The sequence below is a fragment of the Trichechus manatus genome, unplaced genomic scaffold (assembly GCF_000243295.1).
Source record: "Trichechus manatus latirostris isolate Lorelei unplaced genomic scaffold, TriManLat1.0 scaffold00017, whole genome shotgun sequence".
Lineage (NCBI taxonomy): Eukaryota > Metazoa > Chordata > Mammalia > Sirenia > Trichechidae > Trichechus > Trichechus manatus.
In genome coordinates, this window is record NW_004443953.1 from 8,964,983 (window position 1) to 8,991,692 (window position 26,710).

The 26,710-nt window shown below is 35.0% G+C and overlaps 1 protein-coding gene across 5 annotated transcripts in view; it reads right to left on the bottom strand.

Moving 5' to 3' along the window:
• The window catches only part of ASCC3 (activating signal cointegrator 1 complex subunit 3), a 414,547-nt gene that overhangs the window by 290,186 nt on the left and 97,651 nt on the right, over window positions 1-26,710 (bottom strand). Inside the window, exon 1 of one of the 5 annotated variants that reach the window (XM_023727603.1) lies at window positions 22,975-24,559. The exons of the other annotated variants lie outside the window; for them this stretch is intronic. The gene's annotated coding sequence lies outside the window, so the exon portion shown is untranslated. Of the gene's footprint in view, window positions 1-22,974; window positions 24,560-26,710 lie in introns of those variants that run through there. 5 annotated transcript variants of the gene reach the window in all.

The window sequence follows — 26,710 nt, forward strand, 5'->3', positions numbered from 1 at the left end:
GCAGTTCATTGTATGCAACTGTGCAAACTGTTAATGTGGTTGGCTGCAAACCAAAAAATTAGAGGTTCGAGTCCACCCTGATGTGCCTCGGAAGAAAGGTCTGATAGGTCTACTTCCAAAAAAATCAGCCACTGAAAACCCCATGGTGGAGCACAGTTCTACTCTGACACACCTGGGGTCGCCATGAGTTTCACTCAACTTGATGGCAACTGACATTAAAGCTGTTTTTTTTTTAAAAATAAAAAATAACATAAAATGTAATGTAGATATATCTGCCCATTATATCCACTTACCTATGGTTTTACTTGCACAAACGACATACTTAAGAAACGATACTGTAGAAACTACTCCAGAAACCTCTGAAAGTTTTTACTTTGAAAGGCTTACTTAAAGAAATTTGTAGAGGAAACTGAAGCCTAACTCACCCAAATTCATAATGCTAATAAACTGTGGCAGAGATGGGACCTGAACTGAGTTTATCTTAGTCCCAAATACAAATTACTACAAAACTGTTTAAAATAATAACATGAGGATTTATTTTGCCAGTCAGTAAGTCTCTCCATTCATTTCAAATGAACCAGTAAACTTCTTAAAATATAGCTGCACACATACACATTACTATCAACAGAGCATGCTCAATAGAAATAGTAAGTTTAAAAAAAAAAACCTCCAACATTTTATAAATGACTTTGTGTTCTGCCTCTCCCCTAAAGTTTCTTATTTTTCCACTTTGAAATTTAGGAGAAACAAAAATTTTTACCAATAAACTGGGTGAAAATAAATGTGCAGATAACAATGGTAACAGTATAAAAAAACATCACTAGACGGCTCAGTATGTACCAGATTATGTTTGTAAGCTACTGGAACATAGGACAATTAAGTTAAGGTTCATTATACATAGAGATTTCTTACATTTGAATGATATTCAAATTATATTCACAAATGCCTTAAGAAAACAAAAATTAAAGAGAAAGAAAAGAGTGTATAGTCAAAATTGTATTTTTCTCAAATTCAGAACTATGTAGTAATACTATTCATTGCTTTATTTAAATTTCATACATACATTAAAACGCACTGCCGTCAAGTCAATTCTGATTTATAGCGACCCTATAAGACAGAGTAGAACTACCCCATAGGGTTTCCAAGGACAGGCTAGTGGATTCGAACTGCTGACCTTTTGGTTAGCAGCCATAGCTCTCAACGCTGTGCCACTAGGGCTCCTCATACATACATACATGTCTTATAAAAAGACATTAACAATCTCTGCTTCCAAATATTTGGAATTCTTCTAAATTAAAAGAAACAAACGTATTGAGTTTATATATTATGAATGTATAAAAACTGAAATTATTTTTATTAGTATGTTAGCATTTGCTATTAAACAGAAAACTGAGTTACTTCATAGCTCACTTCACCGTAAGTATTTAATGTACAGATAGTCATTCTAAATATATACTATTTTTCCTTTCAATTGGTTTGAACTACTAAGCCACTTCAAAACATATCATAAGCAGAAGACCAGAAATATTTTAAATGTTACAAGCTTCATCCTAAATCTACTTGTCTAGGAATAGTTTGGATTCATTGGACTATTCATCTTACAGAAATAATATGACTCATCTACGCTATTCTATAGAAATGCAAATGCTTTGAATATCCTTTATCAAATATTGGCTTCACAAGCTGCTCTCAAATGCACAATTTATTTTTTATTAAATAATCTGGATGATATATTTAGCTGGAAAAAACATATACTAAATACACCACGTTAACTGTTTAAAATAATCATATATAGGTATTTATTTTACAAATATTTAAAAAGCATTAAGTGATTAAGATGGAGCCACTGGGTTGATAAAATTCTTGTCTTCCATGTGGGAAACCCACGTATAATTCCTGGCCAATGTACCTCACGTACAGCTGCCACTTATCTGTCAGTGGAGGTCTGTGTGCTGCTATAATGCTGAACAGGTGTCAGTGGATCTTCATAATTAAGACAGACTAGTAAGAAAGGCATGGTGATCTACTTCTGATAATCAGTCAATAAAAAACCCTATGGACCACAACAGTTCGATCCATGACCGATTGTGTGAATGGTGCATGACTAGGCAGTGTTCAGATCCACTGTGCATGGGGTCTTGAGTCAGGGGCAAACTCATCGGCAGCTAACAAGTATCTAAGATGAACTCAGATTTATGTTGTCCATTCCAAGATAGTGTAAGTAAAATAAGCTTAAGTTTAAAATACTCTAGCAGTAGACAGTCATTTCTTCAATTGAAGCTGAAGAAAATTAGAACAAGTAAATGAGAGCCAAAACACGACCTTGAGTATATCCCACATGAATTTAGAGACCATTTTAAGAACAGATTTGATGCTCTGAACACTAATGACTGAAGGCCAGACAAGTTGTATAATGACATCAAGGACATCATATACGAAGAAAGCAACAGGTCATTAAAAAGAAAGAAAAGACCAAAATGGATATCAGAAGAGACTCTGAAACTTGCTCTTGAATGCTGAATAGCTAAAATGAATGGGAAGAAATGAGGAAGTAAAAGAGCTGAATAGAAGATTTCAAACGGCGGCTCGAGAAGACAAAGTAAAGTATTATAATAACATGTGCAAAGACAGAGTTAGAAAACCGAAAGGGAAGAACACGCTCGACATTTCTCACACTGAAAGAACTGAAGAAAAAATTCAAGCCTTGGGTTGCAATATTGAACGATTCTATGGGGAGAATATTAAATGACGCAGGAAGCATCAAAAGAAGATGGAAAGAATACACAGAGTCACTGTACCAAAAAGAAATGGTCGACATTCAGTCACTTCAGGAGGTAGCATAAGATCAAGAACCTTTGGTACTGAAGGAAGAAGTCCAAACTGCACAGAAGGCACTGGTGAAAAACAAAGCTCCAGGAACTGACAGAATAACAATTGAGATGTTTCAACAAGTGGATGTAGCACTGGAAGCTCTCACTCATCTATGAAAAGAAATTTGGAAGATAGCTGCCTGGCCAACTGACTGGAAGAGATCTGTATTTGTATCCACTCCAAAGAAAGGTGATCCAACCGAATGCAGAAATTATCGAACAATATCATTAACATCACACGCAATATCATTCAAAAGCGGTGGCAGCAGTACTTCAACAGAGAACTGCCAGAAATGCAAGCCAGATTCGGAAAACGACCTGGAACAAGGGATATCACTGCTGATGTCAGATGGGTCATGCCTGAAAGCAGAGAATACCAGAAAGATATTTACCTGTATTTTTTGACTATGCAAAGACATTCGACTGTGTGAACCATAACAAATTATGGGTAACATTGTGTAGAATGGGAACTCCAGAACACTTAATTGTGCTCATGTGGAACCTATACTTACACCAAGAGGCAGCTGTTTGAACAGAACAAGGGGATACTGCATGGTTCAAAGACAAAAAAGGTGTGCATCTTTTATCTTTTCACCATACTTATTCAATCTATATGCTGAGCAAATAATCCACGAAACCGGACTCTATGAAGAATGCGGCATCAGGACTGGAGGAAGACTCATTCACAACCTGTGACATGACGATGACACAACCTTGCTTGCTGAAAGTGAAGAGGACTTGACGCACTTACTGATGAAGATCAAAAACCACAGCCTTCAGTATGGATTACACTTCAGTATAAAGAAAACAAAATCTTCACAACTGAACCAATAAGCAACATCATGATAAACGGATAAAGGACTGAAGTTGTCAAAGATTTCATTTTACTTGGATCCACAATCAATGTTCATGGAAGCAGCAGTCGAGAAATCAAATGACATACTGCATTGGGCAAATCTGCTGCAAAATATTTCTTTAAAGTGTTAAAAAGCAAAGATGTCACTTTAAGGACTAAGGTGTGCTTGACCCAAGCCATGGTATTTTCAATCGCCTGATGTACATGTGAAAGCTGGACAATGAATAAGGAAGATGGAAGAAGAATTGATGCCTTTGAATTATGGTGCTGGCGAAGAATACTGAATATACCATGGACAAATCTGTCTTGGAAGAAGTACAGCCAGAAATGCTCCTAGGAAGCGAAGCTGGCGAGACTTTGTCTCACATACTTTGGACATGTTACAAGGAGGGAACAGCCCCTAGAGAAGGTCATCATGCTTGGTAAAGTAGAGGGTCAGGGAAAAAGAGAAAGACCTTCAATGAGATGGATTGACACAGTGGCTGCAACAGTGGGCTCAAGCATAACAATGATTGTGAGGATGGCACAGGACTGGGCAAGTGTCTCCTTCTGTTGTACATAGGGTCATTATGAGTTGGAACTGACTCGATGGCACCTAACAACAGCAAAGTAGACATTAAAATTTTAGCATATAGTTACCAAAGAATCATATAGATACCAGAGATATACACTGCATAATTTTCACAGTTTATCTATAGCTACAGACAGCATGTGGGTTAGGCTCAAACTTTCAGAATCATAGAGATGACAGCAATCCAGCACACTCAGTCCAAGTTCTATATGCTGGAGTCCCACCACTGGAATAGTCCTCAGAAATCATGCTGCATACCACAATCTACTTAACAGCCATAGGATTCAAAATAAAGCAATTTATGTGAACACTTCATTTAACATCCTTGAGTACTCATCAGATAATTAGATAATTTTTTATTCTAAAGGTCTTTAAGTACTACTCTCTGCTTTATATCACATAAAACCATTTTCATTAATTATTTTAAAATAGATAACTTCAGGCTTTCTTAACAGGATATATTAACAAAAATTTGATCTTTCCTTTATGGCTGGGGTCATCTTCCATTCATTCGTTTGACAAATATTTACTGAGTACCTCCCTTCAGTGCCAGTCACTGCTTAAATGGTCAAAAATATAGACAAAGTTTCTGCTATCACGCAACCTGGAAGAAGTACAGCCAGACTGCTCCTTAGAAGCAAGGATGGTGAGACTATGTCTTACATACTTTGGCCATGTTGTCAGGAGGGATCAGTCCCTGCAGAAGGACATCATGCCTAGTAAAGAAGAGGGTCAGTGAAAAAGAGGAAGACCCTCAACAAGATGGATTGGCACAGTGGCTCCCACAGTGGTCTCAAGCATAACAACGATTGTGGACATGGCACAGGACTGGGCAGTGTTTCGTTCTGTGGCACATAGGGTCACTATGAGTCGGAACTGACTTGACAGCACCTAACAACAACATCATGCAGCTTACATTCTAAGGATGGGTGGGAGAGAGAAAAATCAGTACGGTCACTAATGAATAAACAGATTATTTTAAATACTAATAAGTGATATGAATTAAATTTTAATAGTATAATAGATAAGAGTAGGACATAAGAGTTATTTTGATTTGGGTTTCTGGGCAGGTGCCTGTATGGAGGTGACCTGAGTTGAGATTAAAATGACAAAAAGCAGGCCATGAGTAAATCTGGAAGCACAGTGCATTCTAGGCAGAATGAAGACCTAGGGCTAGATCACTAAATCAAGAATAAGGCAAAATGTTCATGGAGCCGCAAAGAGATCAGTGTGGCTGACTGGTAAGTGGTCACACATGTGATAGGAAAGGTAGGCAGGCGTTACATGCGGGGTCTTTTAGGTAAGGTAAGAAGCTTCAATTTTTATTCCCAATACAATGGAAAGTCTCTGTAGGATTTTAAGCAGAAGAATGGCATGATATGATTCACATTTGTTGAAGAGCTGCCTGCCATGTGGAAAGAGACTGGGGAGTGGTAGAAGACTACGGTAGCAATATATGTGACTATCATGGTTTGAATTACGTCCCCCAAAAAATGTGTGTAACAATTTGGCTGGGCCATGATTCCCAGAATTATGTGGTTGGCCTCCATTTTTTTATTGTAATTTTATGTTAAAGAGAATTAGGGTGGGATTGTAACATCATCCTTAACCAGGTCACATCCCTGATCCAATGTAAAGGGAGTTTCCCTGGGGTGTGGCCTGCATCACCTTTTCTCTCTCAAGAGATAAAGGGACAGGGAAGCAAGTAGAGTGTGAGGGACCTCATACCGCCAAGAAAGAAGCACCGGGAGCAGAGCGCGTCCTTTGGACCTGAGGTTCCTGCACAGAGAAGCTCCTAGTCTGGGGGAAGACTGATGATGACGAGGACCTTCCTCCAGAGCCAACAGAGAGAGAAAGCCTTCCCCTGGAGCTGATGCCCTGAATTTGGACTTCTAGCCTACTAGACTGTGAGAAAACAAATTTCTCTTTGTGAAAGCCATCCACTCGCGGTATTTCTGTTACAGCAGCATTAGATGACTAAGATAGTGATGGATAAGGCAGGCTTACATTACAGTGACGACAGTGGAAATGGGGAGAGATAGCAGGAGACAAACTATATGGCTAAGAAATAGCCAGCAGAATTTGATGATAAGTTACATGTGAGAGGATGAAAAAAGCATAAATCAAAGATGATTTTTTTTTTCTTGTGTAGATAGACAGCAGTTCTACTGATGATATGAGGAAGATGAAGGGCCTATTAGATATCCAAGTAGAAAATTCAAACAGGTAACTGAATCTTAATTTGCAGGTCAATGGAAAGATCATGGATTTAAAAAAAAAACAACTCATTTTCAGATAAACAGTGATCTTCCCGAGGTTACCAAATAGTAGCAGACCCAAAATTTGAAAGTTTCTGGTCCAGTAATCTTTTCAAATTCTGTCTAAAACAAGAAGTTAGTAGATACTAGTTAAAAAGTTTAGAATTTTTGTAAGAACAAAGCATGTAAGCTTTTACATAAGAACTCTGACCTCTATTTGGGTTGCTCAGAAGTCTATTTTGTTTGCTGTTTTCTGTTTCTCAACTGCATTTATGATTAATGAAATGTCTTAATAAAGTACTCTAGATTAGATAAGTGCTCACCAGACTAAATCTGAATGATCTAAATAAAAAAGAACTTTTTTATGGTTAAATATAATGTAATACACGATATAAATTGCATTACTAAAGGGACATGTGGTATATATTAAGGCAATGTAGGTTTTTTTTCTTTAAATCAAATTTTGCAGCTGCCTCTAAAAACTGAATAATAATTTCTGGTTTTCAACAGATAATTAAAGCCTTGTTTATGAGGTAAACCATAACCAATCTGTCATAGATCTCACATATTTGAGGAATGTTTTTGCTATTCAGTAAACATACAACTAAACTAAAAGATAAATTTAACATATTCTGATTATTTTACTTCAACAATTCATGATTATGTAAGCTAAAGAATCACACACATTTTACCATTTTAATATAAATAATATAATCATTATGCAGATAAAAATTTTAAAAGATACTGAAGGTTAACATGACAATTAAAATTATAGGTCATACACCTATGATAAACTTTCAGTTTTCCTAATTACAAAGTGATTTTTCACCTGGTAATAATTAGAGGCATAATTAAGTAAATCATGACGTAACTATTCAAAGTAGTAGAATGCATCCACTAAAACGGTAAGCAAGGAGAATATGAAGGAACATGAAAAAAAACCTTACGCATGCTAAGTGAAAAAAGGCTCACTACAAAATTCTATCTATACTATGACTACAACCAGGTTTTAAAAAAAAGACACATTAAAAACTGGAAGGGAATACTTTAATGAGGATAGGAACTGATTTCCTATGCTGACTCCTCCTCCTCTACTGTTACTGTAGAACCCCCTTCTCATCTCACTGACAACAAACCCTTGTCCAAAACATTGCTGGAAAAGCTTACAGGTAACAGAAACTGCTTAGCATTCCACAGGCATTTTGGCCTCTAATTCTCACTCTCCTTAAAGCTCAGGAAATCTCTCAGTAATGGCTTTAGAAAGACAAGCTCAGAACATTCAGGACTTGGTTTTAAACCAAAGAGACTTTGTGGCAGACAGGTTTATATTAATATAATTTCAGGTAAATTATGAAAACATACTGGGGCAGGTATCTTTATCTGGTCTAGTATGTTTACGTAGAAAAATGCATTTGCCTTGTGAATAAACAACTTAGAAATCAGTGTTCAGACCTTAACCTTTCACACTCTCCTATGAATAACAGAAGAATAAGAATCATATACTAGGACTAGAGTAAACAAAAAATTAGCAAATCAAAGATTTTTTTTTTTTTTTTTAAATACCCCTTTGTTTAGATCACCACAGTCCAGGAGAAATATAAAGGGAGTGATTAAAGTAAGTTTAAATTTTCTAGTAGTTACATTAACAAAAAAAAACTCAAACTTATATTTTATTTAGCCCAATACATCCAAAATACTATAATTTTTACATGTAGTAAAAAAAATTAATGAGATGTTTTACCTTCCTTTTTTTTTCACTAAATCTGACAAATCAGTGTATTCTACACTTACACCACATCTCAATCTAGACTAACCACATTTGAATTGTTAAGTACCCACATGTGACTAGTGGCTACTGTATTGAACAGTGCAGTTCCAGGGTTCATCCTGCTTTCGTGTACAAATTTTTTTTAATGATGAATATACTGTCATAACACAGCAGATTGTTACTATAAGGAAGGCTCTTAGGGCAACATCCAAAATACTTAATGTGATCTGAAAGGCCCGGCCATAAGATGGAGGTCATAAAATTCAGATTGAAATCTTTCAATCTTTGAAGATGCTTTGAGGAAGAGAAAGGACATTAGTTTTTTCTGACCTCTTATTCTCTATAAAGTTATCCTGAGAATGCACAGAAACAGGAAAACAATTTAATCATTTGTCTAATGTGTTAAAGAATGGAATTAATGTTCTTTTCCAAAACTGACTAAATCACTCATACTTACTTCTATACTCCAACCCAAGATCTAAAACAGATCTAGTTAAGAATCCACTTTATATTAAATTTCAGAACTTGGTCCCAAACTAAGCCTCATTTTTCACCTTTATTAAAGGTTGACAACTACATCATCTGATCAAATGAAATCACTTACATTCTCCAAACTGCTTAATAATAGATATACGGAGTTATTTCCCTCTAGACTATGAGATTACTAAGGATTGTGAATTATGCTTTTCATCTGTCTCCCTAATACCTAGCACAGTACCTGGAACAAAGGAAGTATTCAACTATGTTGTTTTTTCAGTACTTGCTTCAGCTGAGTCATTGTGATTAAATCATAACTATCATCTGTGAGCTGCATAGTTGATAAATTGTCATAAACTAAATAGTTAAAACACTCCATGTCAAGCACAATGACTATCCATCTCCAGAACAGAAGCTTGATATAAATTTTTCTTTTCATGTCATTTATTAAATTTGACAACTGTTTTCCATCTGATATCACAGATACTAGCCAAATTATCTTTTTCCACAGTCACTCACTATAGTTTTTAGAAGTTAGCTTGGATTGCATCAGCAACTGCCACATTTGCTTTGATAACCTCTCCCCATCCCCAAAATAAAAAAGGCAAATTAAAAAAGTTTCAAAACATACTTTTTTACATTTTTAAGAAATCTTCCTAACACTAAGACAGCAATAGAAATGCTAAAGAAAATTAAACATTTACCATATCATAGAATTTATCACATTATGAAGACACATTATGAAGACTACATAAAAATTACTGTAAGAAATATTCAATAGTCCATCTTTTCTGTTTATCCTTAAGAAATTACTTGACTTACCTGTATCAAATCCAAATCTAAATTTATATATATTTCTTTTATATTTATATCCCTCTATATAGATAAGGGAGTTCATGGGTAGTGCAAATGGCTTATCACCCGACTACTAGCTGACAGGTTGGCGGTTGGAACCCACCCAGACATGCCTTGGAAGTAAGGTCCAGTGATCTGCTTCCAAAAGGTCACAGCCTTGCGAAACCTATGGAGTAGTCCAACTCTGCATACATGGGATTGCCATTAGTTGGTGCTGACTTGATGTCAACAAACAACAATATAGTTATTATGCTAGCATATATTATTATTTGTAATATATCAAAAACTCCTTAGTCTAAAAGCAATAAAAAATCATTTCTGTGAGACTTTCTAAAAATTAGTAAAAACTGTGCTTATTTTTTTGGTTGTTTCAGCTGCAGGAGAAGTATAAGGAATTCATTGGAGACTATATAGTCCAAATCAAAACTGAAGGAAATTAGAACAAGTCCACGAGAGCGAAAGTATGTCCTTGAGTATATTCCATCCGAATTTAGAAACCATCTCAAGAACAGATTTGATGTACTGAACACTAATGACTGAATACAGGACGAGCTGTGTAATGACATCAAAGACATCATAAACGAAGAAAGCAAGAGGTCAATAAAAAGACGAACAAGAAAGAAAAGACCAAAATGGATGTCAGAAGAGACACTGAAACTTGCTCTTGAATGTAGAGTACCTAAAGTGAAAGGATGAAATGATGAAGTAAAAGAGCTGGACGGAAGATTTCAAAGGGCGGCTCGAGAAAACAAAGTACAGTATTATAATAACATGTGCAAAGAACTGGAGATAGAAAACCAAAAGGGAAGAACACATTAGACATTTCTCAAGTTGAAGGAACTGAAAAAAAAATTCAAGCCTTGGTTTGCAATATTGAAGGATTTTACTACGAAAATACTGAACAACGCAGGAAGCATCAAAAGATGATGGAAAGAATACACAGAGTCACTGTACCAAAGAGAATTGGTCGACACTCAACCATTTCAGGAGACAGCATATGATCCAAGAACCGATGGTACTGAAGGAAGAGGTCCATGCTGCACAGAAGGCAATGGTGAAAAACAAGGCTCTAGAAAGGTGACAGAATACCATTTGAGATGTTTCAACAAACGGATGCAGTACTGGAAGTGCTCACTCATGTATGCCAAGAAATTTGGAAGACAGCTACCTGGCTGACTGACTGGAAGAGATCCATGTTTGTATTCATTCCAAAGAAAGTTGATCCAACAGAATATGGAAATTATCAAACAATATCATTAATATCACACACAAGTAAAATTTAGTTGAAGATCATTCAAAAGCAGTTGCAGCAATACATCAACAGGGAATTGCCAGAAATTCAAGCTGGATACAGAAGAGGACGTGGAACAAGGGATATCACTGCTGATGTCAGATGGATCATGGCTGAAAGCAGAGAATACCAGAAAGATGTTTACCTGTATTTTTTGACTATTCAAAGGCATTCGACTGTGTAGATCATAAAAATTATGGATAACATTGTGAAGAATGGGAACTTTAAAACACTCAAGTGTGCTCATGAGGAACCTATACTTAGACCAAGAGGCAGTCGTTCGAACAGAACAAGAGGATACTGCGTAGTTTAAGGAAAAGTGCGTGTCAGGGTTGTATCCTTTCACCATAGTTATTCAATCTGTACGCTGAGCAAATAATCTGAGAAGCTGAACTATATGAAGAAGTACACAGCATCACGATTGGAGGAAAACTCATTAACAATCCGTGACATGCAGATGACACAACCTTGCTTGCTGAAAGTAAAGAGGATTTGAAACACTTACTGATGAGATCAAAGACCACAGCCTTCAGTATGGATTACGCTTCAACATAAAGAAAACAAAAATCCTCACAACTGGACCAATAAGCGACATCACAATAAACAGAAAAAAGATTTAAGTTGTTAAGGATTTCATTTTACTTGGATTCACAACCAACGCCCATGGATGCAGCAGTCAAGAAATTAAACAAGGCACTGCACTGGGTCAATCTGTTGCAAAAGATCTCTTTAAAGTGTTTAAAAAAAAAAAAATCACTTTAATGACTAAGACGCATCTGACTCAAGCCATGGTGTTTTCAATGCATGTGAAAGCTGGACAATGAATAAGGAAGACCAAAGAAGAATTGATGCCTTTGAAATATAGTGCTGGCAAAGAATATTGAATACACCACAGACTGCCAGAAGAATGAAAAAATCTTTCTTGGAAAAAGCACAGCCAGAGTGCTCCTTAGAAGCAAGGATGGCGAGACTTCATCTCACATACTTTGGACATGTTATTAGGAGGGACCAGTGCCTAGAGAAGGACATCATGCTTGGCAGAGTAGAGCATCAGTGACAAAGAGGAAGGCCCGCAATGAGAGGAACTGACACAGTGGCTACAACAATGGGCTCAAGCATAACAGTGATTGTAAGGATGGTGCAGGACCAGGTTGTGCTGTACATAGGGTCAGTACGAGTTGATGGCACCTAACAACAACAACATATAGTCCAACCATGGATTCCTCTCTGCAACACATAGCAGAGTTAGTCAAGTAAACTCCAGATCAGGGTATTTCACACAGGAGGTCATACTCCATTAGTGGGCTGGTTGTGAAATCACGTTCATGCACTGTGACCAGCAAAAGAAAATAGAGAAGAAAATATTGTACTGCATCATATATGATAAGGGTAAACACTGTTTCATGAAAAGTTTGTTTTAATTATTTGAATGTATTGAATCACAATGTAAAATAACTTTTCTGATGCAGGTTGTACTCAAAAAAGTTTGAAACTCATTGCTATAGATGAACACTTTCCAGTGAACGTAAATTCACTCTTTCAAAATAGGACCCATTTTATTTTGTGAACACTTCCTTCCCAAAGGTAGGTCTTAGAGTAAAAAACCTTTCTTTCACAAATGCATGTAACCTTTAGCCTAGCAAATTTCACTTTTGAAGTTTATTCAGAAACATATTTGCACACATGCAAAATTGTGTATGGATAAGAATACTCATTGCAAAATTATTTGTGATACCAAAAACTGGAAGCAATCCAAATGTCATCAAACAAATATGGCTAAAATGTATTATGACACAGTCACACAACCGTAAAAGAAATGAACAAGTTTTCTATTTACTGAGATGAAAAGATCTTGTTATGTGAAAAAAGGTACAGAATAGTATTATACTATTTTTTGTCCAAAGCTGGGAGGAGAACAGATAATAAGAATCTATATTTATATTTGCTTGTAGAAACTCCAAAGAACACATGAAATCCAAATACGATGGTTATCAATGGGAGAGGATGGAGACCTGGGTAGATGGATAAATAGACATTTCACTATATAAAGGTTTCTGGTTTTTGAAACATGTGATGGTAATATCAATGCTAAAAGAAAAGAGATGCACAAGAAATAAAATTGACTTCTTCAAAAAAAAAGGGAAAAAACTAAAGAAATGTCTGAGGAAGCACAGAAGCCTAAATAAGCTCTCAGGTATTAAAAAAATATTTCATATTAAAAAGTTCTTCTCTTCACTATTGCCAGAGTTCTATCCTGGGGGGTGGTAAACTTTTGATGGCCCCTAAAATTGTTTTAAATATCGATCATACATCCCCCTCACTCTCCTCTTCAACATTCTCTTTTTTGGTCTTAACATCCGTAGTTACTCAAGTGCTTCTCAATTAAACATTTAGGCGTAGAAGAAAACAACAGGTTCTCCTTCTACCTCCAATACTTGTGACACTAGACCTGTGGCCTCATTCAAGCCTCTATAGCTCCATCTGAGGACCAAATCTGTAATTAAATGCAAGCCTAAACTGCATCTTGCTATTAGCCAGAATGCACCCTCCCACTATAACGTATTCCTTACTATTTAAGTCACGAAGTAAATTTTTCACTAATCTATTTAATAATAGTAGCAGCAGTTAGCTAACATTTTGATTGAACACTTAACTATATTATAGGCTGTGGTTTATATGCTTTAAGTGGATTATGTCACTTAATATCCAAAGAATATCTATGACATAGGTCTGTTTATTATACTAATTTTAAGGATGGGGAAAATGGGGCACAGAGTGTTTAAAGAACTTGCCCAAGGATAAATGGCCAGTGAAAGTCAGAGCAAGGACTGGCACTCAGGTATTCAACATCAAAGTCCAAATTAAAAGCTCATGAAGATCACTGATTTCATTACTTTACACTTTCATTCCTAAGGCTGATTATTTTACCTGAATAACTTAATTTTATAAAAGCAAGTAAAAAAAAAAAGCCATTATCAAGTAAATACAAAATTAGAATAAATAAGATTTTTTTATTAATCCAAGTACTGAAGATTTTTAAAAAATTGATTACTCTTGGTAATGTTTATACCTTCATATACATCACCTGTACATGATTACTATCATAAATATGCATATTATTTAGCCTAAAAATTCCACATCAAAAAATTATTTCAAATGAGATAAATGAACAAGAATGTCAGATACATAAGCACAAATATTATTGCTATAACATTATTTATAATAAGTAAAAACAAATACAAGCTGCATGTCCATAAACTGGGATTGTAGTAAGTAATTCCTGATCCATCCTTCACGAATTACAGTAAATAGAGTAGGAAAGAGATATGAGATTATAAGAAAATATGTCTAATAAGTGAATAAAAGTATGTCACAGAACAGTTAACATAACTAATTACCTAAAATTTATTACTACAGAAAACATTCCAGAAAGATTTAGACCAAACTGCTTTCTTGGAGCTAGGATTATATAGAACTTTTACATCCTACTTTATAAGCTTAGATATTACATTTTAGATATTTACTTACTTTTTCGAAATGAACAAGTTTTAAAATCAGCCACCCAAAAATGCTTTTCTTTTTAGATAAAAACAATTACCTTAAAAATAAACAAAAGGGGAAAGAATCTGTACTGTCTTGCTGTATTTAAAATAACAATACTTCATTTATTTCTAGGCATAAATACATAATGCATCTATATTAATACAAAGTAACTGATTCACCCTCTCTTCATATTATATAAAGATTACAATGTCTTTACAAGACATCAAATATTAATTTGTACTGCCTTTTAAAATGCACAGAAAAATTACTGAATTCCGTTAAGTAAAAGATATGAAAGACAGAGCATAGCCACTGTTAGTTTCTCTTTACTGAAAAGTCATGCCTTTGAATGTTTCATGATATTTCATTTTGAGCCAGAAGATCTGTTCAGCGGAAATTAAGTTTTAGCAACAAAAGACCTCAGGAGAGTAATCTATTAAATCTCTGAAGGAAGTGAGATTGTAAGATTTTGTGAAAATCAAGAAAGTTATTTTCTAAAATGAAACTGAGTCACATTTTATTACATAATAAAAAAGCAGTAAGAAATCCCAGATAAAATAGAAATCACAATGCATAATTCATAATCCATATTACTTAACTGAATGCTTTTACACCATTTAAAATAGAAACCAAAAATACTCAATATGCCAATAAATTTAAACTCCTAAAAACCTCTTCATATTGAAAATAGTCCAACTAAGAAGCATACAGAAAAAAAATGAAAAATGCCCAGCTAAATAGGCAGGTCTTTTAAAAATACTCCACATACAGAGGATAAAATCATTAATAAGAAACCATTACTGCTCTTGAAGACAAAAACACAAGGAAAGAAACCATAAACAATAGTAAAATCACCTTTAACGACAACTTAAGGTATGATGGGAGTCAGAGGGAAGCATGAACCTCTTCTCGGGAGGGCAAAATGCCCTCTTTACTCCCAGGAGGTATGGTTTGAGAGCTCAGGCTTCAGTGTTGAGGAAAACTGAAGAAAAATAAAGTTCTCAAGACGGGATTTTAAAAACACAAACCTAACCCGGGCTGCAGAATTATAACAAGCTCCACTGAGAAACCACCCAGACTGGAGATTTGGGTTTTCACCAGGACACTCTTAAGAATAATTCAACATGTCAAGTGTCACTCTAAAACATCTTTACCAAGGTGCTATGCCAATAGCCACAATCAGTCAATGATAAGACAGCTGAACTCAGTTATGGGTTTGGTTTGGCTAGATTTGGTTTGCTTGCCTTTAGACAGAACCACCCCATTAAATGAGAGCTGGTTTCACAAAACCAGTGTTTTAATTAAGCATACTAAATTCAGAGGCTTAAAATAGAAGTGAAATTGGAGGCTAAGAACCTAGTATTTTCTATTAAGTTAATATATTACTTTAACTTCACAGAAAATATGCACTTTACAGATGAACTCAAGAATTCCTCCAGGATATCATTTTAAATGCTGTAGCTTAAAAATGTAAGACATCATTATTTAATTGGTATTACAAACAATCCTGCTGGCCCAAATTGTAGGATCTGCCTTCTGATAAACAGCTGCACTTCTAATCATGGCAATAAAATAGAAGCAAAAGAGTCTGTCAAATTCTGTTGAATCCCACCAAGAAAATGTCATTTTCAGTTTCTTGGCTGGCATTTATGGCAATAATTGGTTTCAGCTCGGATTTTAACCTTTAAATTACTCCCACTAGCTTGCCCAAAATCTTTAAAGAGGGTAAAGCATTGGGGCACTTACGTGGTCAAGCCCACAAAATGTTACAGGGCAGTTAAATTATGGGTAGTTTTCTTAATTAAAATTTTTTAAAAAGTACATATGACTTTACACATTCCAAAGCCAATTAAATAAAACAAGGATGTCATTTTAAATATACATCTTCTTAAAGAACATTTCGTCATTAATAGAATCAATAGAATTGTTTTGAAAGAAATAACTATTTCTACTAGTATTTATTCTAACAATATCTGAATAATTTATTATGATTTCAAGTGTGGAATTCATTTAATGTAAATAATAACACAGCAAAAGCATGTGATATATAAGTGAACATATTAATGACTCATTTAGTCAGTTCAAAATACAAATGTAAGTGTGTGTGTATGTATTCCAAAGATTAGCAACGTACGAGGTATTAATTTCCTAAAGAACAGAAATTTAGAAATAACCATGTTGTGAAAACGGTTAATGTGCTTGGCTGCTAACCAAAAGGTTGGAAGTTCGAGTTCACCCAGAGCCTTGGAAGAAAGACCTGTTGATTTACTTCCCCAAAATCTGCCACTGAAGACCCTATGGCGCACAGTTCTACTCTTACACACACAAGGAGACCATGAGTCAAAGAAAGTAGCCTCGATGGCAGCTATCTATCTCTATTTTTATTCTACAAAGGGAGACACAGTCATGCTTTAAATTACAGAGTCTCTGATTTTAAAAGAATAATCTAATATAGGTTTTGTGTTTTTAGGTAGGGTCGAATAATCAACAAAAGGAGCGAGAAAAACATAAAACTGTGCATAGTATACATTACACAGAAAGGGAAAATAAAATTACCAAAATGCACATTATATAGAAAGCTATGCATGGTCCCATAAAAGACAGGATGGTAAATGGAAGCAACTTCTGGAACCTCACTACAGTCAAAATTTGAATAAAATTTGTTAAAAGGTTTATCACTTTTATTCAACACTCTAGAGGTTTTGGTCAATCCAGATAAGAAAAATAAAAATTTTAGAGTTGGAAAGGCTCTATTCAGAGATTATATGATTGTCTATAAAGAAAATTCAAAAAAACCTACAAGCAAATTTTATTAGCAGTAATAAAAACGTTTAGTAAGTAGTTGGATGTAACATAAACATACCAAAAAAATGTACATTATGTACCAGCCAAAAACTGAACATACAATTTTAAAATTACTTAAAATATTAACCAGAAAATATACAATACCTTAGAAAAAAACTAACAAAAAATGTATAAGCTTTGAGAAAACGTTACAGTTTACTGAAAAACATTAAATAAGATCTAAATAAATAAAACATGTTTTGTAATAGTAAGATATTTCAATAACATGGATATAAATACCTCCGATACAAATCTATAGGACTCAGTCCACTTTCAATCCAAAATACCAAAAGGTTTTTAGAGAAATTTACAAGCTATTTTTAAGATTTACATATAAGAATCAGGTCCAAGATTGACAAAGACAATTTGTTGGTGACTGGGGGACAGGGAGAGGACTTGACCTAGCAGATATCAAGATTTATTATAAAAATGTGGTAACTAAGACAATGTATATGGTATTAAAGGAGCCCTCGTGGCACAGTGGTTAAGTGCTTGGCTGCTAGTAGAAAGGTCAGTGGTTTGAATCCACCAGATGCTCCGTAGAAGGATATGGCAGTCTGCTTCTGTAAACATTACAGTCTTGGAAATCCTACAGGGCAGTTCTACTGTTCTACATTTTTTAACAGTTCCCAAGTGATTCTCAAATATAGGCAATATTGGCAACTGCTATCCTAACTTTCCCTAAACCCAAATCAAACCCACTGCTGTTGAGTTGAATTCCAACTCATAGCGACCCTATAGGACAGAGCAGAACTACCCCATAGGGTTTACAAGGCTGTAAATCTTTACGGAGGCAGACTGCCACATCTCTCCCATGGAGCAGCTAGCGGTTTCAAGCCGCCGACCTTTCAGTTAGCAGCTGAGCGCTTAACTACTGTGCCACCAGTGCCCAACTTTACCTACTCACTCCCCAAAACAATGATTAGGTGTTTTGTTTGTTTTTTAATAACCTACCACAACCTACTGTAGAAAGAACAAAGTACATTTTACTCAAAAACTGCTGTTTAAAAATATTAGGGAGAGTTTGGTAAGGGATGGTGCCTACAAGAAAAACATTTTGCTTAAACTTTTTGTATAATATATAGATCTGAAAGGACAGCAAAGTATTTGAAGGAAGAAATTATGAAGTTATGTAATAAAGCATGATATTAACAGATTATTTAAGAATTCAGAGATTCCTTTATATATTTATTGCCTCTAATGCACATAAAATTATCCAAAATTACCTAATTTTCATTTTCATACAACTCTGAATTTTATCCAGAATGTACAAGCTTGTTGAGAATATAAAAAATAAGCCATCTGGATATTTGTACCACTGGATCAAATGTAAACCTGTCCTCTCTAAACTTCTTAGCTTTTAGGGTTTATACGTGGGGATTAAATTAAATACAGCATTTATAAAGCAGCTAATGAACTAAAATGTGTGATATTAACTAAAGAAATACAAGTTCTTTTGCTTCACATTTATTAATTTAAAGTCATCTACTATATAATTTCATTATTCACTTTTGAAGAGTTTGAAAGTTATTTATAACAAAATAATCCCAACTATCAAGAATTCTTAACAGAAAGATTCAAAGCAGTAAACAGCAAAACTCGGTTATCAATGTGAGAAGTTAACCAAAGGAACAGTTTACATAAGCATTACTCAGGCTCAGAATTCACTGATCACCTAAAAAGTATCACCACAGACGCTGCTACACATTTTCTGTGTGTTATCTCATGGAACCTTCAAAACAAATCTTGTGATTTGAAACTCAGGAGTTATGTTACTTGACCCATGCCGCAAAATACGGCCAGAGACAAAGCAAGGAATAAAACATCAGTTCCACCTGCCTAACTGGATAGCAAGTTCCTTAAAGGCAGGATCACAGTTCTAAACCTCTTTGTACCCAACACACTTCCTAGCATAATGCCTTGCATCAATCGTGGTTTCAAGAAATTATTGGTGATAAGCAATTCATACGTATTTTCAGAAGCAAATAAACAAAGGAAATCTATACATAAAAATACAACCATACCAAATATATGTTTATTATAATAGGTCCGTGTAATCATGAAACAGAGATATATTGTAAGATATAGAATAAATCCATTTCTAAAGTAATTTGAAATTCCACATTGTAAGTAAAATCTACCTAATTCTCAGGCGTCTGAATTTATTTCACTTCCAAAATTATCATTCTGGGCTAGTTCAACATGCTTTTAAGCTTTTTATCTTCTATAATCCAATTTCCTTCTATATAACCTATAAAGTGTAGGTTGCAAAGGAAGTTATTTTGTTATTTTACTCCTAGCTACAGGCAATGTTAGTTATAACTTCTTTGTAGTTTAGCAGGTATTGTTCCAGCAGCTGGTGCCCTTTTACTAGTTAGCTGTACCAAGCGTTCCCAGTAGACTTTATGGTATTGCAATTCTGAAAAGGTTTAGAGCATACAGGCAAAATTAATTCTTATTTAAAAGGGAAAATAGTTATTTACCCTCAAGTGATAGTCAGGCATTTCACATATTTGACCTATAGCATGTTTTCATAACAAGTAAACATTAATTTTTAATTATAAGATTAGAATAACTGCTGGGAATCACAGATAAATAAAAATTCCTTATATATAACTTGATAAGAAAGCTTATCCAATGACTCAAATACTTACATATTAAACATTTATTGACCTCCCAAATAGAAGGTACTTATTCTCAAAAGCATGCTTTTCACACACAATGGTCTGAATGCTTCAAATTTCCCTGACTACTTTGGAGGATAAGCTGAGAACTTTTAAAGTTTTTCCTTATATTTTCCATAATAATATGTTAAATAATACTCAATACACAAAATAATGGCTCTCCTGAAAGTGAACAAATTATAATAACAAAAATCATCAATTTGAAGATTCTTCATAAAAAGTAACATGGGCGAGATACAATCTTCAGTTTATACCAGATCCACATAACATTTTCAACATGAAATCAATAACTATTCTTTCCTCTGTACACCCTATGCTAGCTCTATTATAATAAGCAATTGTTAAGTTCACTGTCATTGTTTTAGATAAAGTCTAATTCCCCAGACCACAGCAGTCAAGAATCAATTCAAGTCTCAGGTTGCAACGATCTCACTGCTTTCAATATGAGCTTACACTGAATTACATACGCTGACTTTGTATTTAATACACTCCATAGAATACTGTTAGGTAAATACTCAACAGATGCCTACATTTATTATGTCTCCAATATCCCTGTTTCAAGCTCACTGAAGGTAGGGGAAGCACCTTGTACTTCTTTTTTGTTTTTTCTTTTATGTCATATATCACCTAATAATGTCTGTCAGGTTATATAGGTGCAAGAAAAATGTAAAGTCCTTTTTGTCTTCCTTACTTCTTCTGGCCGTTGATGGTAGGCAGACAACAGAATGAGAAAATGAACAATCAGTAAAAAGAAAGCTATATCTAGAAACATGATGGTATTACAAAATTACAAGGACAAAGAGAAGATCTTAAAAGCAATCACAGAGAAAATCTTAATTGAAAGAAATCACAATTAGACTGATTGTAGATTACTCAGAAGTAAAAATGAAAAGCAGAAGGTGATGGAATAACACCTTTAATGTGCTAATAGAAAATAACTGCCAATGAAGAATTCTATTACAAGGAATATATATTTATAGAATAATGGTTAAATAAAGGCATTTTAGGCCGATAAGAACTAACACAAGTTTGCCACCACAGATTCTCACTAAGAAATATCCAGGCAATGGAAAGTAACAGAACATGTAAGCACTGGATGGAATTAAAAAATGACAAACAAAATATGTAGATAAATCCACATAACTACTGACTTTAAATAATAATAATTGGTATAAAAACTAAAACAAGATAAAACTGAAATGAATGAGTGAACTGATATGTATTGAACTGTTTCTCCCAAAAAGATATGTTGAAGTCCTAACTCCTGGTACCTTTGAACATGATCTTGTTTGGAAATAGGATCTTTGAAGATATTATCAGTTAAGTTAACATGAGGTCATACTGGAGTAGGGTGGCTCCTAATCCAATCTGAGTGGGAACCTTACAAAAGACAAGCGACACAGAAGGACACAGAGGCATATGAAGACAGAGGCAGAGACTGAAATGATCCATCTATAAGCCAAAGAACGCCAAGTATCACTGACTATCACCAGAAGCTAGAAGAGAGACTTGGAACAGATTCTCCCTCAGACCCCTCAGAAGGAATCAACATGGCTGACACCCTGATTTCGAATTTTTAGCCTCCAGAACTGTGAGACAATAAATCTATTCTTATAAGCCACCCAGTCTGGTATCCTCAACCACACTTATCCTAGCCTCTATGATGACTCTTCTGTTACCCAATCCTTATATTTTCCCCAAGGTTCCATCCTCAGCCCCAAGGTTTTTTTTGTTTTTTAATCCACTCTCTCTGAATGATGTCATGGTGTCAGTTTTCATCATTATATTTATCATTTTAAGCTGGTGTCACTAAATCTCAAATTCTCTACAATCACATCTTATATGACTTAACTCCTCAAATGGAATACTTTATGCATCTTCTATATTGCCTTTCCCTTAAATACGGGTCAGTAATCTATTTTTGTTGAAAAACATTCTATTGACTATTTAGAAATATAATTCCCAACTGTGCAAACAGAAGTTAACACATTTAACACCCACAAAAAAGCAAACTTGCGTCACTCACCCAAAATATCAAAGACCTAGTTCTGTCACTTGACATCTTCCTCACTCCCCTTTTTACGGTAATAACAGCACCCTCCTTTCCTTTAGGAAACTCCTCCTTGACTCTCTATGGTTCCATACGGGGTTGGCAAATCAGGATGCATGAGTGGGCACATGCCTAGACATGGTCAGTAAGAACCTTGAGCTTCCACCACAGAGAAAGCAACTGGTTCAGAAATGAACAAGTGACCTAAGTCATGCCAATCAGAGTTCACCCAGGATTGTTTTTTTCTGTTAGAGCTTGTGGGGAAAATGCTCTTGCTTTTGGATTAGGGTATGAGAAACAGACATGTCTGGAGTTGCTCTCATACTTTTCTCCCTAGTTATATGGAGAAAGCCTATCTGGCAGTCACGAGATGAAAAGAATCAGAGAAACAGAGAGAAAGAGAGTACAGTAGGGAAGAAAAAGCAACAAAGAAAGAAGTAGAGAAATGAAGGGAGAAAAAAATAAAGATATAGGGAAATATCTCATAACATCATTTAAACCGGTATATGCAGCTGGGCACATAGGCAGCTCTACCCCTGGGCATTCTAGTCTTCTTTGCTAAAGCTAGCTTTTACTTTGATTTCTCGAACTGAGTGAGTCCTGACTCATACAGAAGCCCAACTAAATTTTTTAGATTATTTCCTTTCTAAAAAAGTGCAAAATCCATTTAATGACATTATGAGCATTTTTGCACATCATTTTAGAATTTTAAAATTACAAATCACAGAAGTAATTTAAGAAGACAGAACAAAATTATACAATATGACGTTCAGACAGGGAGAGGACATAAAAGCATTTTGTCCATAGTTCCTCAGGATGGTTAGTAATGGCATATGATTACAATTTCAGTGGAAAAGGGAAGACAACATTTTTAATAGCACTTTCCTTAATACATAAAAGGTCCTACCTGGTATGAAAAAGATCCAAGTCAACAGAAGCATCTACTAAACTATATGGCACTCTGTTAACAGGTATACTTTCTCCTGAGGTCTCCATTACTACTCAAGATTACAATATCTGGCAGGATAATGATCTAAAATGATATAGCACCAAACAGTTTAATTACTGAGATTATGTTGCTATCATATGACACATTGCATTTGAATGTATTGTTCCTCAATTATTATTAGCCATTATGGAAGTACAAATTAAAAGCACACTGAGAAATCACTACATAACCTATCACATGTTTAATATACAAAATAGTGACAACACCAAATGCTGTAAAGAATGAGGAGAAACTAAATCACACATATATTACTGATGGGAATATAAAATGGCACAGCCACTCTATAAAACAGCTTAGTAGTTTCTTAAAAAGTTAAACATGTAAGTACCATATGACCCAAACAAAAGAAATCAAAACATACGTTCACACAAAACCCCATACACCAATGTTTAGAGCAGTTTTATTTGTACTACTAAAAACTACACTCCACCCAGATGTCTTTCAGTGGGTGAATGGTTAAACAAACTGTGGTTAACCATACCACGTGGCAGGCAGAAAAGTAGCACCCTCCCACCTCAAAGATGTCCATGTCCTAATCCACAGAAATTGTGAATATGCTATCTTACATGGCGAAGGGTAATGAAGGTTTCAGATGGAATTAAGGTTTTTAACCAGCTGTCCTTGAGATGCAAAGATTATGCTTGATTATCCAGGTGGGCCCAATGTAATTCCAAGAGTCCTGAGAAGTAGGAGAGGGAAACACAAGAAAGAGAACCAGAGACATGGCAGTATCAGAAGAACTCAGATGTATACTGTTGACTTTGAAGATAGAGGAAGAGAACCAGGAACCAAGGAAGGTGGTGGGTCACTAAAAGAACACTACCAAGAAAGTGAAAACACAACCCATGAAATGGAAGAAAATATTTGCAAATCATTATCTGATAAAAGTCTAGTATCTAAAATACATAAAGAACTCTTACAACCCAATAATAAAAAGGCAAATAACCCAAATAAAAAGTGGGAAGAACATCTGGATAGACATTACTCCAAAGAAGATACACATTTGGTCATCAAGCACCTATAAAGATGCTCAACATCATTAGTCATTAGGGAAATGCAACTCAAAAGCACACACTAATACAGCTACAGGCAAAAAGAAAACACAAAAACAAGTTTTGGTGAGGATGTAGAGAAACTGAAATCTTTATACATCTTTGGTGGGAATATAGAACTGTGCAGCCACCATGAAAAATAGTTCAGTGGTTTCTCAAAAAGTTAAACATAGATTTACCATACACCCAGCAATTCACTTCCTAGGTATATACCCAAAGAACTGAAAACATATATTCAAACAAAAACTTATACATGAATGTTCACTGCAGCATCATTTATAATAGCCAAAAAATGGTGGGAAAAATGTCTATCACCTGATGAATAGTCCTATATAATAGACTATTATTCAGCCACAAAAATAGGTAATAATTCATGCCACAAGATGAAATGAAACTTGAAAACATTATGCTAAATGAAAGAAGACAGACACAAAAGGCCACATATTGTATGATTTCATTTACATAAAATGTCCAGAATAGGCAAATCCATAGAAACAGAAAGTAGATTAGTATTTGCCAGGGGCTGGGGCAAAGGACGAATGGGAAGTGACTGCTAATGGGGATGGTTTTTTTTTTAGTGGGGGGGGGTGAAATGTTCAGGAATTAGTTTTTTTTTTGGGGGGGGTGATAAATGTTCAAGAATTAGATAGTTGTGATCAATGCACAACTTTCTAAACATACTAGAAACTACTTGTCGGGTAAAGGATCTAGTTTTACCCAGGGCCTAGATTCATGCTGATCTTTACCATGTACTACTGAATTGTACACTTTAAGAGGGTAAACTTTATGCCATGTGAATTATATCTCCATAAAGCTGTTATTTAAAAAAAACTTTAAGGCATCCAAAATCTCAAAGTATGTGTGAGTGTGGGTGTGTGTGTATGATGACAAAATATAATTCAGTTTCAAAAATCCTCACTTGCTTAATTTTTCTACTTAATTTGGCCATTTGTTTTAACTATAAAAGAAGACCTGTGGGATTGAAAATATCGTGATGACCCTTACACCTTGATAGTCTAAGCACAGTCATCTCCTCAGCAAACTCCTCGGCCCAGAGGCAGCATCCGCCCTCTTCCAGAAAACCTAATAAAAGAGGGAAGTAAACGGGATGCAGTAAACTCTCCTATCATTTCCTACCAAAAAAGAACTGAATTAATCACACTTTCTATCTCATAAACTAGTAAGGCTCTGCGTTTTAGAGCTGTTGCTGCTGCTATTCTCTAGAGTTACTGCATAAACAACAGGAAGTCTTGAATTTCTTTTGCAAAATTGAAAAAACCAAGAAGCAAAAGAAGAGGGTTTGGGGAAGAAATTAAAGAACACGCTTTCCACTTTACTGCATTAATTGCAATATTACTCTATATATTATGCTATATTTAAAAATACCAAAAGTTCAGGGGAAAATAGAATAATTTTAGTTATAGACTAAAGAAATAAACATGATTCGAACATTACACAAGGCAAAAGACTTACGTGTATACTGCACTTATTCTATGTTGTACTTATTTCTACTGCCACTGCTGCCTCAAATCTAGATATTACTAAAAAATGAAAGGATTTAATTTTTATAAAATATGGTTTAAATTTCCAGAGAATCAAGTACAATATTATATGCTTAATCCATTCAGAAAAACACTTTTACTCCTGTAATCTAAATAAAATTTTTTTCAAATGAGGAGCCCTCATGCTGTAGTGGTTAAGCACTCAGCTGCTAACAAAAACGTCAGTGATTCGAATCCACCATCTGCTCCACAGGAGAAAAGTGGGGCAATCTGCTTCCATAAAGATTTATGGCCTTGGCACTTCACCAAAGAAGACATTCAGGCAGCTAACAGATACATGAGGAAATGCTCACGATCACTATCCATTAGAGAAATGCAAATCAAAACTACAATCAGATACTAGAGCTCACCCCAACAAGGCTAGCATTAATCAAAAAAACACAAAACAATAAATGTTGGAGAGGTTGTGGAGAGACTGGAACACTTATACTCTGTTGGTGGGAATGTAAAATGGTACGACCACTTTGGAAATCGATTGTGCTTCCTTAAAAAGCTAGAAATAGAAGTACCATACAATCCAGCAATCCCACTCCTTAGAATATACCCTAGAGAAATAAGAGCCATCACACAAATAGATAATATGCACACCCACATTCATTGCAAAACCGTTCACAATAGCAAAAAGATGGAAACAACCTAGGTGCCCATCAACTGATGAATGGATAAACAAATTATGGTATATTCACACAATGGAATGCTACACAACAATAAAGAACAACGATGAATCCATGAAACATCTCATAACATGGATGAATCTGGAAGGCATTATGCTGAGTGAAATTAGTCAGTCACAAAAAGACAAATATTGTATAAGACCACTATTATAAGAACTCAAGAAAAGGTTTAAACACCGAAGAAAACATGCTTTGATGATTACGACGGTGGGGATAGAGGGAGAGGGGTATTCACTAACTAGATAGTAGACAAGAATTATATTAGGTGAAAGGAAGGACAGCACACACTACAGGGGAAGTCAGCACAACTGGACTAAACCAAAGCTAAGAAGTTTCCTGAATACAA